Raw genomic sequence first — 16,656 nt, 5'->3', positions numbered from 1 at the left:
TTTGCATTTCTCTGATGATTAGTGATGTTGAGCATTTTTTCATATGTCTATTTGCCATTTGTATGTCCTCTTTGGAGAAATGTCTCTTCAGGTCCTCTGCCCATTTTTCAATTGGGTTGTTTGTTTTTTTGTTGTTGAGTTTCATGAGTTCCTTGTATATTTTGGATATTAGCCCCTTATCGGAGGGGCTAATTTTTGTTTGCAAAAATCTTTTCCCATTCAGTTGGTTGCCTCTTTATTTTGTCGATGGTTTCTTTTGCTGTGCAGAAGCTTTTAAGTTTCATATAGTCCCATTTGTTTATTTTAGCTTTTACTTCCATTGCCTTTGGAGTCAAATTCATAAAATGCTCTTTGAACTCAAGGTCCATAAGTTTAGTACCTATGTTTTCTTCTATGCAGTTGATTGTGTCAGGTCTTATGCTTAAGTCTTGGATCCATTTTGAATTAATTTTGGTACATGGTGACAGATAGCAGTCCAGTTTCATTCTTTTGCACGTGGCTATCCAATTCTCCCAGCATCATTTATTGAAGAGGCTGTTTTTCCTTCGTTGTATGTTTTAGCTTCTTTGTGAAAAATTATCTGTCCATATTTATGTGGTTTTATTTCTGGGTTCTCAATTCTATTCTATTGGTCTGTGTGTCTGTTTTTCTGCCAATACCATGCTGTTTTGATTATTGTAGCCCTGTAGTACAAGCTAAAGTCAGGGAGTGTGATACCTCCAGTATTGTTCTTTTTTCTTAAGATTGCTTTGGCTATTTGGGGTCTTTTGTGGTGCCAAACAAATCTGATAACTTCTTTTTCTATTTCTTTAAAAAATGCCATTGGGATTTTGATGGGGATTGCATTAAATCTGTATATTGCTTTGGGTAATATGGCCATTTTATCTATGTTGATTCCTCCAATCCATGAGCACGGAATGTCTTTCCATTTCTTTGTGTCTTCTTCAATTTCTTTCAAAAATGTCTTATAGTTTTCAGCATATAGGTCCTTCACATCCTTGGTTAAGTTTATTCCTAGGTATTTTATTCTTTTTGCTGCAATTGCAAACGGAATTGGTTTTTGTATTTCTTTTACTGAGATTTCAGTATTAGTATATAGGAATGCAATGGACTTTTGTATGTTGATTTTGTAGCCAGCAACTTTACAGTATTCGTTGATTATTTCTAATAGCTTTTTGGTGGAGTCTTTAGGGTTTTCTATATATAGCATCATGTCATCTGCAAAGAATGATAATTTAACTTCTTCATTCCCAATTTGGATGCCTTTCATTTCTTTCTCTTGCCTTATTGCTCTGGCAAGGACTTCCAACACTATGTTGAAAAGCAGAGGTGATCGGGGACAGCCCTGTCGTGTTCCCTAACGTAGAGCAAAGGGCTTCAGCTTTTCACCATTAATTATGAGATTAGCTGAGGGCTTGTCATATATGGCCTTTATTATGTTAAGGTATTTTCCTTCTATACCTATTTTATTAAGTGTTTTAATCATAAATTGATGTTGTATCTTGTCAAATGCTTTTTCTGCATCAATTGATATAATCATATGATTTTTGTCCTTTATTTTGTTTATGTGATGTATCACATTGATGGATTTGCAGATGTTGAACCATATTTGTGCCCCAGACATGAACCCCACTTGGTCGTGGTGAATAATCTTTTTAATGCATTGTTGTATTCGATTTGCTAGAATTTTGTTTAGGATTTTTGCATCAGTATTCATCAGAGATATTGGTCTGTAGTTTTCTCTTTTTGTGTTGTCCTTACCAGTCTTTGGTATCAGGGTAATGTTGCCCTCATAAAATGAGTTAGGGAGTACTGTCTGTTCTTCAATTTTTTAGAAGAGTTTGAGCAGGATTGGTATTAGATCCTCTTTGAAGGCTTGGTAGAATTCACTAGTGAAGCCATCTGGTTCCGGACTTTTGCTTTTGGGAAGGTTTTGGATGACTGATTCAATTTCGTTACTGGTGATCGGTCTGTTTAGATTTTCCAGTTCCTCATGGTTCATCCTTGGAAGGCTATATGTTTCTAAGAACCTGTCCATTTCTTCTAGGTTATTGAATTTGCTGGCATATAGTCCTTCAGAGTATTCTTGCATAATCCTTTGTATTTCTGTGGTGTCCGTGATAACGTCTCCTTTTTCATTTCTGATTTTCTTAATTAGTGTCTTCTCTCTTTTTATCTTCGTGAGTCTAGCCAAAGGTTTGTTGATTTTGTTAATCTTTTCAAAGAACCAGCTCTTTGTCACATTAATTTTTTCTATTGTCTTTTTGTTCTCTATTTCATTTAGTTCTGCTCTGATTTTTGTTATTTCCTTTCTTCTGCTGTCCTTGGGTTTCACTTGTTCTTCTTTTTCTAGGTCTTTAAGGTGTAATATGAGGTTATTTATTTGGGATTTTTCTTGTGTTTTTGAGATAGGCCTGTAATGATATAAATTTCCCTCTTAAAACTGCTTTTGCTGCATCCCCAAAATTTTGGTAGGATGTATTTTCATTGTCATTTGTTTCTATGTATCTTTTGATCTCTCCTCTTATTTCTTCTTTGACCCAGTCGTTCTTTAAAAGTATGTTGTTTAATCTCCATGTATTTGTGTTTTTTTTCCTGCTTTCTTTTTGCAGTTGATATCCAATTTCAAAGCCTTGTGATCAGAGAATATGCTTTGTATGATTTCAATCTACTTAAATTTGCTGAGGCTGATTTATGTCCCAATATATGGGCTATCCTTGAGAAGGTTCCATGTACACTCGAAAAGAATGTATAGTCTGATGTTTTAGGATGAAGTGCTCTATATATGTCAATTATGTCCATTTCATCTAATGTGTCATTTAGGGCTGCTATTTCATTATTTATTTTCTGTTTTGATGATCTATCCATAGCTGTCAATGATATATCTAAGTCCCCTAGTATAATTGTGTTTTGGTCAATTTCTTCCTTTAGTTCTGTTAGCAGTTGCTTGGTATATTTTGGTTCTCCCTGATTGGGGGCATAAATATTGATGACTGTTATGTCTTCTTGTTGTATAGTCCCCTTTACCATTATGAAATATCCATCTTTGTCTCTTGTGATCTTTTTCACCCTGAAGTCTCTTTTATCTGATATCATTATGACTACACCTGATTTTCTCTCGGTACCAATTGCTTGGAGTGTCAGTTTCCACCCTTTCACTTTGAGTCTATGCTTGTCCTAGTAGCTGAGATGTGACTCTTGGAGACAGCATTGGTTGGGGTTAGTTTTTGGATCCAATCTGCTACTCTGTGCCTTTTTATTGGTGAGTTCAGTCCATTTACATTTAGGGTGATTATTGATACATGAGGATTTCCTGTCATTGTATCTTTAGTTTTCTGGTAAGGCTGTTTCTCCATTGTTTCTTTGCCTTTTTGTTGTTGTCTATTATTTCTGTGTGGTGGTATTGTATGATGTTTCCCTCTGTTTCTTCTTTTATTGCAGTATATATTTCAGTTCTGGATTTTTTTTTTAGTGCTTACCCTTAAGTTTATGTAAAAGAAAGTTTGATATTTAGAGTATTCCATTTTCTTCCGCATGCTCACTTTCTCCATTCCCATATTCCGGTTCAGGCCTTTACTCTCCCCCTTTTTATGTTGCCACAAATTGTCCCTGTTGATGGTGGTCGAATAGTCTTCTTTAGTATTTGTTGTAGTGCAGGTCGTGTATTAGAAAATTCCCTCAGCTTCTGGATGTCTGGAAAGGTCTTTATTCCTCCTTCATATCTAAAGGATATCTTTGCTGGATATTTTATTCTTGGCTCATGATTTCTCTCTTTCAATAGTTTGAATATTTGGTTCCACTCCCTCCTGGCTTGTAGAGTTTCTGCTGAAAAAATCTAATGATAATCTAATGGGCTTTCCTTTGTTGGTTACCATCTTCTTTTCCTTGGCTGCCTAGAGGATTCTTTCTTTGGTGTTATTTTTAGACAGCTTCAATACAGTGTGCCTTGGAGAAGGCCTGTTGGGATTGAGGTAATTAGGTGTTGTATTTGCTTCTTGGATTCGAGGATCCAGTTCTGTCCACAAGTTTGGGGAGTTCTCATCAACAACTTGTTTGAATGTATTCTCTGTTCCCTTCTCTCTTTCTTCTCCTTCTGGTATGCCCATTTTTCTTATATTGCTCTTTCTGGTGGAGTCAGAAAGTTCTTGTAGAGTTCTTTCATTTCTTTTAAGTCTCAAGTCTCTTTCTTCTTCCATGTATGTAATATCCAGGTTTCCCTCTTCGATGTCACTGATTCTTTCCTCCATCTGGTCATCTCTACTATCTAAGCTGGTGATTTCATTCTTAATTTCTTCTATTGAGTTCTTAATCTCCAGAAATTCCATTTCGTTCTTTTTTAAAATTTCAATCTCTTTCGTAAAATGCTCATGTTGTTCTTTGATTGCGTTTCTGAGTTCATTAAATTGTCTTTCTGTGTTTTCTTGCATCACGTTGAGTTTTTTTCAGAACTGCAATCTTGAATTCTCTGTCATTTAAGTCACATTTTTCCATATCTTTAAGTTCCTTTTCTGGAGACTTTTCACTTTCTTTCTGATCTGTCTTGTTGCCTTGGTTATTCATGGCAATTACTGATTTATTATTTCTCTTCCTAGACATCTATAGGAGTGGCTTCTGCAAAAGGTTGATAAGAAGAGGTCTTTCTTTTGTTTTCCAATACTTGTGGGTAGAATGTTTTATTTTCTCTCTGACCACAGTCTTTTTTTTCCTCTCTCACACAGTAGTGCTATGTTTTCTCTGCACTTATCCAGCTTCTCACACAATGGGGGGATTCCCTGGGAGATGGGCTTCTCCTCTGTTAACAGTTCGCCTGGGTTATAGGGCACCACGTCCCTGTGGGGATGCAGAGAGCTTTTGAAGTTCCAAAGCTCTTTCTGCATCAGATTCAGAGCCCGTATGTTTCAGTAGTTCTGTTTACTCCTGCCGGGATCCACCCAGATAGTTGGGGCCAGGGGCGGGGTGAGTTGTGAGAGGTGGCCCAGAGCAATGGCTGCAACCACCACCACAGCCGGTCCCGCTTCCACAACTCCCTCCCCTTTGCGGGAACTAGTTGGGCTGCGAATCTGTGTTTGCGGTCCACAGTTCTCAGAACAGCAAATATTCTGTTCTTTTGATCTGACACTGCTACTGTTCTGCTTCTAGCACCTGGCAGATGGGGGCTGGGCCAGCTCTGGGAGGGTAGGGAGGGGTCAGCTAGTCTCAGTGCCTAAGGCTTCCGTTCTCTGCTTGGCAGTGAGGGCTTAAACCACCGTTTTCAGACTTCTTCCCTCAGTCTTTTCTCCCAGTTCTCTGCCATGAGTGTTGGGTTCAGCCATGTTATATGCTGCCCCTCTAGCCCTGTGGGCTATAAGCGGAGCCCTAGCAGTCTGAGTTCTTCTCTCTTCCGGAGCTGGTAGATCCGGGATGCAGTGAGCTCGGTGCACTGAGCGAGGTCTGCGTCCTGCGCCCGCTCGGCTCCGTCTCCGCACTTCTCCCTTTCCTCTTCCCCCGCTGGCGCGATTCTCCCACCTTAGGTGAATTCAGTAGTGGGCCTCTTCGTCTTTCCTGTCTGCTGTGCAGGGAGTCCTTTGTGGAGTTATTGTTGTTTGATTAGTTTTAAATTCTAGGGGAGCTTTACAGAGGCTCACCTCACGCCGCCATTTTGATCCATATCCTCAAGGAAAAATTTTAAACCTTATTGTTCTACTGAACGTTGGTCAAGTCTTATTTTGGCCTTTTGTAAAGATTTTTGTGTCTGATTGACCTCATCTGAAACTTTACCTCAGTATAAAAAGATAAACTGGAAAAGTCTAATACAACTAAGATGGTTTATTTTAAATTTACTGCTTTAAAAACAGGGCTATGTTCTACCGCAAGGGTTGGAGTCACTAAATGTACCTGAAGTGAACTTAAAAGATCATAAATTCTTATTAAGAATTTAACTGTGTTACTGATAATTCTTCAAATTAACTCCCACGTAGCATACAATATTTTTTAGTGGATTAAAAAGTGATAATTTTTAGTAATTCTTTGGAACTTAGACAAAGAAAAGATTTTTGTGTGAGGGTTATTGTATTACTAATACTGTTAGCATTGTTATACAAAGTGATAAAAATCAGACTGACTTTGTTTTATTACGATTTTTAAATTCTACACAGATGATTCACCTCCTTATGCTTGCATCGAGGCAGAATGGTTCTCAATCCTTGGTTCCCAGTGGCTCTAATTGTCCAGCTGAGCCCCCAAGGAAAGTGCTCAGAGTGATCTAAGTATTCTGGGTGAGCCAAGACTTCGAGTAACCCTGATGAGAGTCCAGGTTAAGCCTCTGAGGAGGTGTTGGTAGTGACTATAATTATATAGTTAGTGTGGCAGAGGTGAGGAAAGTGATCCCAAGCAATGTCTGGGAGGCAGCCGAAGAAGAAAGATCCTAGCCTGTAGAAAAATGTTAAACATGAAATTTCATAGCTCCTGCTGGGAGAAGGGAGTTGAACCTGCCGACAGTACTATAGAGAACCCTTGTGTGTTGTGATACAATAAACTGTCTTGCATCCTGGTTCCTGACACAGAGCACAGAAAACCCTTGGAATATCCTCAGTGATAGGGATATAGCAGCATTTTTTGTTTTTCATAAAAAGTCCGTTTCAACCATACCTGAGTTATGGTAATGAGGTGACTTTTGGAGGATGCTGCATGGTTTCCAGAGGAATTAATCATGTGATTAGGGTGGTCAGAGGGTGGAGATTTTAGCACTCCCCCTACCCCAGATCCACAGGAGATATCAGAGATGACATGTCCAATGATTTAATCAATCACGCTACCATTAAAAATCCTAAAGAACAGGGTTTGGAGAGTTTCTGGGTTGATGAACACATTGAGGTACTAGGAGATTTAGCATGCCCAGGGAGGGCACAGATGCTCTGCATCTCTACCCACATACCTTGCTCTGCACATCTCTCCCATTTAGCTGTTCCTGAGTTACATCCTTAATATAAATCTGTAATGGTATGTAAAGCACTTTCCTGTAGTTCAAGTAAATTATCAAACTTGAGTAGTGGATCTTGGAAACCCCCAATTTATGGCCAGTTGGTTAGAGGTACATGTGACAACCTGGACCTTGCAATTGGTATGTGAAGTGGGGGTCTGAGCCCTTTACCTATGGTTCTACAATATCTCCAGGTAGTTAGTGTTAGAATTGAACTGTAGGACACCCAGTTGTTGTCCTCAGAGCATTGGAGCATTGCTTGGTGTGGAAAACATACATATTTGGTGTCAGAAGGGTTGTAAGTAGAGAACCAAGCTTTTTCCATTACCCTGAATAACTGCATCTTATTCTGCTGAAGCCTCCATGAAGCATTGTCCTGGGAACCAATACAGAAAGCTCAACAAGTATTTAGTCAGGGATTTAGTGGTGAGCATAGGAAGCATTTGCCAATTGGACCTCCAGCCAGCTTTTGGTTCTATACCTAGAATCATAAAGGTCTCAAAGTATAGGGACAGGCTCTTTCTTGATATATTTTTTACTCTCTGGTCAGGGTTTTAAAACCTCTGTGGATCCAATGTTCTGAGAAGGACTGGACAGAGACAGAGTCTGTCTCTGGTATCAGATGGAATTGTGATCGTATTAGGCTCAGTTCAAATCAGTTTTCCACAGTTAGAATCACTAGAATATTGAAGATAACAATAAATCACACATATCCCAAATGGAATCAAGGAACCTTGTAAACAGTCGAGTTCAGGAGGATAAGTTCCTGATCTATATGCAACTGAAGTTGAGGTGATCCAGGGCTGTAGAGGGATATGGAGTTTGGAGAGAAATCAGCGTAACCCTCTATGGTGATGTTTTCCTCTGGAAATAATGACTAGCTATTTCCAACTTGGCCTACTCTCTTCATGTGGTGTTCTTTCCCCTTCCTGCTTCATTTCCTTGTATTATTAGTGAGATAACCGCCTGCTGAGGAGATTAAAAGGTCCTTCAAGGTCAGAGGACTCTGACTGATGGGTCCCATCTCCTCTCCCTCTGCTTCTCCTCCATGCTAGTGCTGTGCTTTATATTTTTCCTAACGTCTTTCAATACAAATTTGTAAAAAAAGAGAAATTAGATTTCTTTTTTGTCTATTTCACTGATGATTTCACCTTTACTTAGAACCACTGTTTAAGCTCTGCCTTGGGAAAAGAGGCAAGGAAACAAATTTTCCCCTAGAGTCTTCAAGAGGAATGCAACCCTGAGAATAATTTGTGTCAAGCCCCATTAAGACCCAGTTTGGACTTTACATCTGCAGAAATGTAAGGTAATTAATGTATGGTTTTAAACCACCAAGTCTGTGATAATTTTGCAACAGCAGTAGGAAACTAACAGTGGATTACACATCATACCTTTCAGAGTACATTGCACATAATAAGTGCTCTGCGAATATGTATTGAACGAATCTCAAGTTTCCAAAATGTCTGATTCTTAGTTATGCAGAATGGGTTTTAGAAATAAATAAGGATGTTTCTGCACGAATTCTAGACCAGTGGTAGGCTGTGATGTGACCGTGTTGGTATCTTCCAGTTTCTCTCCCTCTGCTCTTCAAACCTCCTGAAACTTTCCCAGCTGAAAGGTCTGGAGGTGAAGTGAAAAGAGCACAGCCTTTGTCATCATTAGGTTGCAACAAAATTGGAAAGATGAGGATGTGGATGAAGGTGGCATCCTTTGTCCATAACAAGAGTTTTCCTTAGCACATGAGAGGTATTCAGTTATCAAGAGGGAGATTAGAATTCTTTAGAAAAGAAATGTCGACAGAAATAAGGCACTTATTATTTTGCAGAGGAGACGCTTCTGCAGTATCATTCCAGGCATGAGAAATGCCAGTTCTTACTGTGAAGGCATGGGCTTCCTCTGCAAACTGAGGTTCCAGGAGGGCCTGCAGAGCTGAAATTCTTGAGGGTATCCACTGAGATATCCAAGTCTTTGTTCCATGTCTAAGCTAATGGAAGCAGAAATAAAAGCAAATTGAATTACTAGAGAGCTTGAGAGAAAGAAGAAGGAAGCTCAGGGAAGTGGTCAGACTAGTTAGTCAATAGAAGACCCATGAAATTTTCTAAGAGAGATCAAACAGCTTGCTCTAAATGACATTCTTTAAATGTGTTTTTCGCAGACTCTATGAATCTGTTTCTTTTTAGAAGAGTCCTACTTCTGAAATAGCAGTGTGAGGAGCTTTATGGACCCATTACTTAGTGAAATAGAGTAACTGGTGAAAGTGATTTAAAAAACCAACCCATTAATGTTCCTAGAAATTATCCTAAGGCCGTACAACAAAGTAAAGAACACTTAGTCAGGAAACTGTATTAAAACTCGGTAAGAACAGTGAAAGAATCTATGGCATGGGCCAGGACAGCTCCTTTCCTCCATTCTGAGCAGGTGTGGTCAAGAAGATGGGGCTTCCTGTCTCGTAAGCTCCCAGTCAAGAGATAGGGTCAGGCAGCCAGCATATCTTACCCCCTCCAACACTGAGTTACAGAGGCTAAATTTCAGGAGAGTGATACAAAGCTGTTGGGGCTCCCTTTTTCCACCCAGTCCTACTCATAGGTGCGCAAGTCCTACCACAGGGATGGTCAGCTGAAAATACTGGGACTTCCATTGTCCTTGTGTGAGCTCATCTGTGAGCAGAGCTTCCGCACTGGGAAAGGGAAGCCAAAGAACTAGAGGCACTGTCCTCACCCAGTGGCCTGGATCACTGGCTCTGAAATTGTTCCCAGAGCAAAAGATAGTTCATAAGAACAGAGAGCCCTCAGTCGAGTGTCCAACCTGACGGAACTGGGTAGTACTTGAAACAGAGTGTGGGGAAATTCAAGACTAAGGTGTTCTTGAAAATAAAAAATGGAGATTTTGGTGGTAAGCAGTTAACGGGAAGCTGATAACACCATGGCAGCAAAACAAAAAATTGAAACAATGGATTTCCTTTTAACTATAATGAAGAAGTCTGTCAATAGAGCAGGTTTTGTGTGAGAGGATATTTAGAATTCAGTTTTGAGTTTATTAAGCTTGAGATGTCTTTAAAACAAACAACTGGAGGTGTTAAGTAGGCATGTGTTTAATGTTTGGGGTGAGGTGTGTGTGAGATACATGTATTAGGAGGCATGAATGTGTAGGTGGTATTTAAAGCCACGGGGACTGGGGACACCTTAAGAAAGAGAGTCTAGATTGAAAGAAGTCCAAAGATTGAGTGTGCTAGCACTTAGAGTTCTAATAGAACAGGAAGATCCAGTAAAGCAGAGTGATGTAGGAGGAAAAGCAAGAGTGCAATGTCCTCAAATTCAAGTGAAGAAAGTATTTCATGGAGGAAAAGAGTGATAAAATGATGCTGGTATAGCAAGTAAGATGACTGAGAATAAAATATTGGATTTAGAAAAATAGAGGCCATTGGTGACCTGCATTTAGTTAATGTTATCTGCATTAACTGTTGGAAATATCAGAACCATCTTTGATATTCATTCTGTTCCTTCTAAATGTCACCACTTCCACCTCCAATATCTAGTAAGTTTGTCCTGTCAATTGTATTTAACATCCAGTATTCATCATCTACATTGGGGTAAATACCATTCTATATGCTGAGAATATGGAGACAAAAAAGACTTGGATGCTCTTCTTCAGGAGCTTATAATTGAAGATGGGGTTCAGGCAAACTATATTTCAATATAATAGCAATAATAATAATGTTAATAATTACTAGTGTTTCTTCTATTAACATGACTTTTTCTGCTCTTGCTGCTGCTACTATTACTACTACCACCCAACATTATTGGAACACATACTCTGTGCCAGGTGTATATATTATCTCAAGTTGTCCACACAGATCTATGAGGTGGCACCAGTTTTTAGAGGTAAAAGGTGAAGCAGAGACAGGTTGAGTAATTCACACAAGGACATACAGCTAGTAAATGGTGGACACTTTATGCAAAACCAACCGGTCTAACTTCTGAGCGTGTGTTCTTCACTTCAAGTGCAAGCTGGCATTCCATAACTCTGAAGAGTTGATATGTCCCTACTAATTTATTCCCTTATTTTAAATTACTTCCCCCTTCTTGGTTCTCCTTTTTAATTTCTACTGGGATAATTTTTCTAGCAAATCACTTGCATGTGAATCTATGTCTTACAGATTCACATGCAAATACTCCGGGTAACATAAGACATATTATCTTCCATACTGCTGAAGAATTGTGACAGTGACTTCTCTACACCTTTGTCTGGTTGATTACTGTTTGAAATATGTGTAACTACCGATAAAGTACCAAAGGACATCAATATTTTGAGATGTATTTGAGGTATAAGTTAAAATCACATTTATTTAGAACTTAGTGTGACCTCAACTGTGATTTCCCAAGGAGTCATTGTTGAATATTCCTGCCATTGAAGCCCAGATGAGACTATCTCAAGTTACCCATATGGTTGTAATAAAATGTTACTCAAAAGCAAAGGAATAAGGAACTTGGTGGAGGTAGTATAACATTGTAATAACTTGAGAATACTTATTCTGTGTATGGCACTGTACTAAATGCTTTCTCCATAACAATTTATTTATTCTTTCCAACAATAGCATGAGAAATGTACTACTATCTTACAGATAGGGCACTTGAGCTCAGAGAAGTTAAATAACATACCCAAGTTCTCACTGGCATCACTACTATGAAGATAGCAGTGTTGGTAATTATCACTGATAGTGTCAGTGACAGTACACACACTTTCCTTCACAGCCTTGTCCACTCATGCACCACAGCACTACCATAAAGGGCTGAATGGTTGTTTCAGACCTTAGTAAAGGGTTAGAATGATTAAAGTGAATTATAATTTTGAGGGAAAGGGGAATGAATTGTATATTTCATATGCCTTTTGCTATAGTTCAAAGGAAGAGCATGCCAAAACTTATGGGGGTCAATTTTTAGACATACGCTGTTGTAGTCAGCTCCGGTTGCCATAATGTAAAACCATAGACTGGGGTTCTTAGATTACAGAAATTTATTTCTGAAAATTCTGGAGCATATAAGATCAAGGTGCTGGCTGATTAGGTTCCTGCTGAGGACTCTCTTCCCGTCTTGCAGATAGCTGCTGTCCTGCTGTATGCTCATGCCTTTCCTTGGTTCATGCATGTGGAGAGAGAGAGAGAGAAATCTCTCTTGTGTCTTTTCTTATAAGGTCACTCATCCATTAATGAGGGCCCTGCCCTCATGAACCCATCATACCCTAATTGTCTCCCAAGGCTTTCCCCCTCTCTCAATCACATTGTGAGTTAGGGTTTCACACATACTCACACATACTCACACATTGTGAGTATAGGTGTGAATTTGGGGGAGACTCAAACATTTAATTTATAACACACCCCATTTCCTAGGCTTTCTCATATTTATATGTTCTCTCTGAGAGAGAAAGAGAGAGAGACCACTTCAAAACTCAGTGCAAATTTTCATGTTCATTTAAGAACCTCACATCTTATTCGTATGATTTGATCATGCTTTAGAATCCATCACCCTCCTAACTCCATTCCTACAGGCCTTGTGACTCCTCCATTCCTATTGCACTTGCTATCTGTTGCTTAACTTACTCTGGAAATTCCCTATATTTACTGATGTGATGACCCCCAATTCCTGTATTTCTATGTTCCCCACTTTCAATGACTCTGAGAGACTCATTCCATGTGTGTCCTATCTCTACTGACCTCACAACTCTGGCCACTTCTAATCCTGTACCTACACCTGGGCCCAGTGTCTCCTACTCTTTCTGATCATGTGATTCTCATCCTTACTGTCTCCATTTCCCCAACTCCATTGGTCCTGAGGGTTCCTCCCTCAGTGACCCTAATCCAATGGCACTATAATCCCCTTAATCCTGACCCCACCTGATAGCAGCTTTAGTTTCTCCACTACTATCACAGAAAACCCCATTCCTATATAGTTATCTTCTTTCTATCCCAATTTACTTCTTTCCCATTTTTTTATGTCTTGAGCACAGCTTCTGAATCTTCTTCAGTAATCACACTGCTTAAATGCCTGAGGAATTTATCAAAGGTATTTTTTTATTTCTACATAACAATTTTGGCTTAGAAATCAAAGGTAATATATGATCTATGATACTTCTTAATTAAAGATATTATGGATTCATTAAACTTGTACAAAAAGCATTCAGCAAGTGTTAACTGAATATTGCAGTTTTCAAGGTGCAGTGATGTGAGAGACAGGCACCCTGCTCTCCAGGGTTCTATTTGTGTCACCATTTCGACATGATCATATTAGGAGGTCCTGTTTTACAGAGGTCTCGGTTCTTGCCGGTGCAGTGAAGAATCAAAGGTCAGGAAGCTAATTAGTATGTAATCAGGTTTTATTAGTTATATGATCTCAGGGAAGAGAACTCCTGTAGCCGAGGTGGGAGAGAGGGGCTTAGGCCGCTGGTATTAGTTATCTGTTCCTGGGGGAGAGAACAGGGCCTAGGTGAGGTGTAAGGTGGTGGGGTGTAAGGAGAGATTGCGCATGCGAGGCAAGAGAGTAGGAGGGCAGGGTAGGGTGGGGTGGGGTGGAGGGTGGGGTGGAGTGGGGTGGGGGGGAGAGAGAATGCCGGCAAGATGGCAAGAGGGCCAGAGAGAGAGAGAGAGAGAGAGAGAGAGAGAGAGAGAGAGAGAGAGACACACACACACACACACACACACACACACACAGAGTGCGCTTGCAAGAGGGCAAGAGAGCCAGAGAGAGAGAAAGAGCTAGGCCTTGTCCAGAGGATTTATAGTTTTCTGGATGGGGTGAGGGAGTTACATATTGATTTGGTGGGGAAAAGGTTGTACATGATCTTCCATGGAGGGTGTGACCTCCTAAGACAGGTGGAGCTCTGTTGACTGAGATCCTTATCTTGCTCCAGGCTACCTCTTGTCATCTGTTGTTGTGAAAACAGATATCTGGCTAGAGGCAGTAAATCAAAGCTATTTACGGGCTTTTCCTATAGGCACTATGGACCCCCTCCCCCTCTCCTCCTCCTCCTCCATTTCCTAAATTCTACCTAACGCTTTCAACTCTTACTGAGACAATTTTCCAGAGAACAAAATGGAAACCATACTGTTAAAGAACACTTGTTTCCTTTATAATTTTTCTGTTCCAGGATTTCTTCTGCAGACATGGGTCATTTGACCTTAAACTGGGAGAATGCTTGAAGTCCTTTGAGGGTACAAAGATAACAGAATCAGCACTCCTGTTTCCCAGCTCTGAAGATCCAAGTTTGGACTGCTGTTCCATGGATTGTCTGTTTTCACTGGCCATGGAGGGGTAGAGAGTGTGCCTGTAAATAGAAGCTAATGGATGCCCTTGTGTCCAGCATGAAGAAATTTTCTTCTTGGTATCAGGATTCCTTTAGATCGTCAGCTTTGAGAACCTAGCATAAGTCATTATTTCAGAAGGTGTAGGATTGCAGAATGGTGATTTCAGTTCCCTTTCAGGTTCTTGGTGTCTTCAGAGTGTTTTTCATTTTCATTCTGAACATGTTCCTAAAACTCAAATAGTATGAAAAGTCACAAGGTGATTGTTTTGGAGATAAGCATTTCTTTACATTTTAATACATAAAAGAATTTCTATAGAAATATTAGAACCTAACAACTGTATACTCTGATATTTTATTCTTGAAAGAATAGTTTTCAAAATCATCAATGGCATAATGAAATCAAACCTTGTCTGTAGCCATGATTAAAATGGCCCCTTCACCTGGTCATAAATCTGTTCAGAAGCTAGTCCTTCTTTGATTTGTACAAAACACTAAGCTCAGAATACCCAAATGCTTGTGTGTTGCGTCCAGCGCAACATGGGCAGTGAGGGAAGGAAAAGGGGCGGCTTTAGGTTAAGTTTTTTAAAAAACAAAGAAACAGACTTGATGCAGTTAAATCTCAGAAGGCCAGGGGGCCTTGCAGTCATGGAAGACTGAAGCCCAGAATCAAGCCGACTGGTGGCTTTTATTGATATTCACATAAGGCATTAGCATTATCTATTCCATGGTCTGTGAATCTTATACCTCTTTTCACAAAAGTGAATCAAACCAATTATCTTTGTCCCCAAGCAGCCGGAGCAGAAAGTCTTGTGATGACTTAGATGAGATATGTACTTCTCTGGGGGGCAAGTCTCTTACCTTGTAACAGTTCTGTTGAGATAAGTGGAGAGAGCTGATCTTTATTGCCCTTTATTGCCCATGACTTCTCTCACAATCAGGTAAGAGAGGAAAGCCAGAGTCAGCAATGGCTTTTCCCAGGCAGTGGGGAAGGGGAGGCAAGGCTCCTTCCGGGATCTTCTAAGGCAGCTAATTGGGGATCCCCACTCCATTCTGCCTGGCTTGAGTTGTTCCCCCGTGGGGAATCTTGCTCGTCATTGGCTGCAAACCATCTTTTGGGGACCAGACAGAGAGACATGAGGTGTAAAACATTGAGATAAGTAACGTCCCAAAAAGGCAGTCTCACAGACTTTTCTTTCCACAAGGAAAGACATGGGGGGACAGTCTGCTAGGCTGCTGTGTGACAACACTTGTGAACTATATATTTTTTTAAAACAGGCACAGGGAACTGCCAAGATGCCAGGGAAGAAAAAGGTGATGGTTAAATGAGAAAAAACAGTTATTTGATATCTATTTTCCACATTTGCTTGATAATGTTTTCTGAATTGATGCAGGCTGTATCGTGGTTAAGTCTCTTGTGTTCTTTCCTAGAACAGAATATGTCTAAATATCACTATGCTTGGGAAGCATGAAATTCCATGAATGTTTTTTCATTCCAGGGTTAGTACACAATTACAGAGGGTGAAAAAAATGCACTTAAAAAAGAAAGTCAATTTATAGCTTCCAGCGAAGAACTGTATATTGTTTTGACATAGACACATGTTTAATCTACAGAAATTTATAAGCAGGCTGCAATGATTTTTATTTTCCTCTATGAGACTGTATATAACTTAAAATAAAACAGTCTGAATAACAGTTTAAAGTATGAAGTAGACATTTTAAATGGATTTTATTTTTATTATATGTTAATGTATTCTAATAACCTGTTTTTAAACCAGAAGGAATTGAGACAAAGAAAAATGAAGCCGTTCCAACATGAAATCTACTCTTGCAATGTTAATTGATTTATTTTTAGATATTTCATTTGAAAAATGGAAATAATGAAGGTTCACGTTGTGAGGAGGTATCTTAGGATTGTTCAGGTACTACAATTCTTTTGTTCACATTCTCGTACTCTTGTGGTCCTTGAGTATTACTGTTTTATCAAGTCATCAAGCACATCCTGCTTTGTGATTTTGAACCACTGACCAGGGATTTTACCTCTACCTAAAAATTTTTTCTCATATTTTTTTTCTAGGTTTGATCTGAAATGACAGACTAACCTTTTCCAGTAGGACTGGGTAGATGAGTCTGGGGTGATGCTCCATGTGGAATAGTGCCCTCCTGCCTGTCTATAGTTCTTATATGGGAGTGTGCGGTCATCCAGCAAACAAAATGAAAGATTACTTGCTACCAAACTAGTACAGTATTCATTGGTCAACTCTTCTGTTCCATGATATCACCACTCATTGATAGCCTTAGGACCGTGAAAGGGAACACTGTGGTTTCCGTCATGTGTGGGGATTGTGTTTGTACAAATTGCTCCGTAGAAAGGACACTAGCAGCCACAGAGATGTTCATAGAGC

The sequence above is a fragment of the Rhinolophus hipposideros genome (assembly GCF_964194185.1).
Source record: "Rhinolophus hipposideros genome assembly, chromosome: 10".
Taxonomy (NCBI): domain Eukaryota; kingdom Metazoa; phylum Chordata; class Mammalia; order Chiroptera; family Rhinolophidae; genus Rhinolophus; species Rhinolophus hipposideros.
This window is presented reverse-complemented; position numbering follows the sequence as displayed.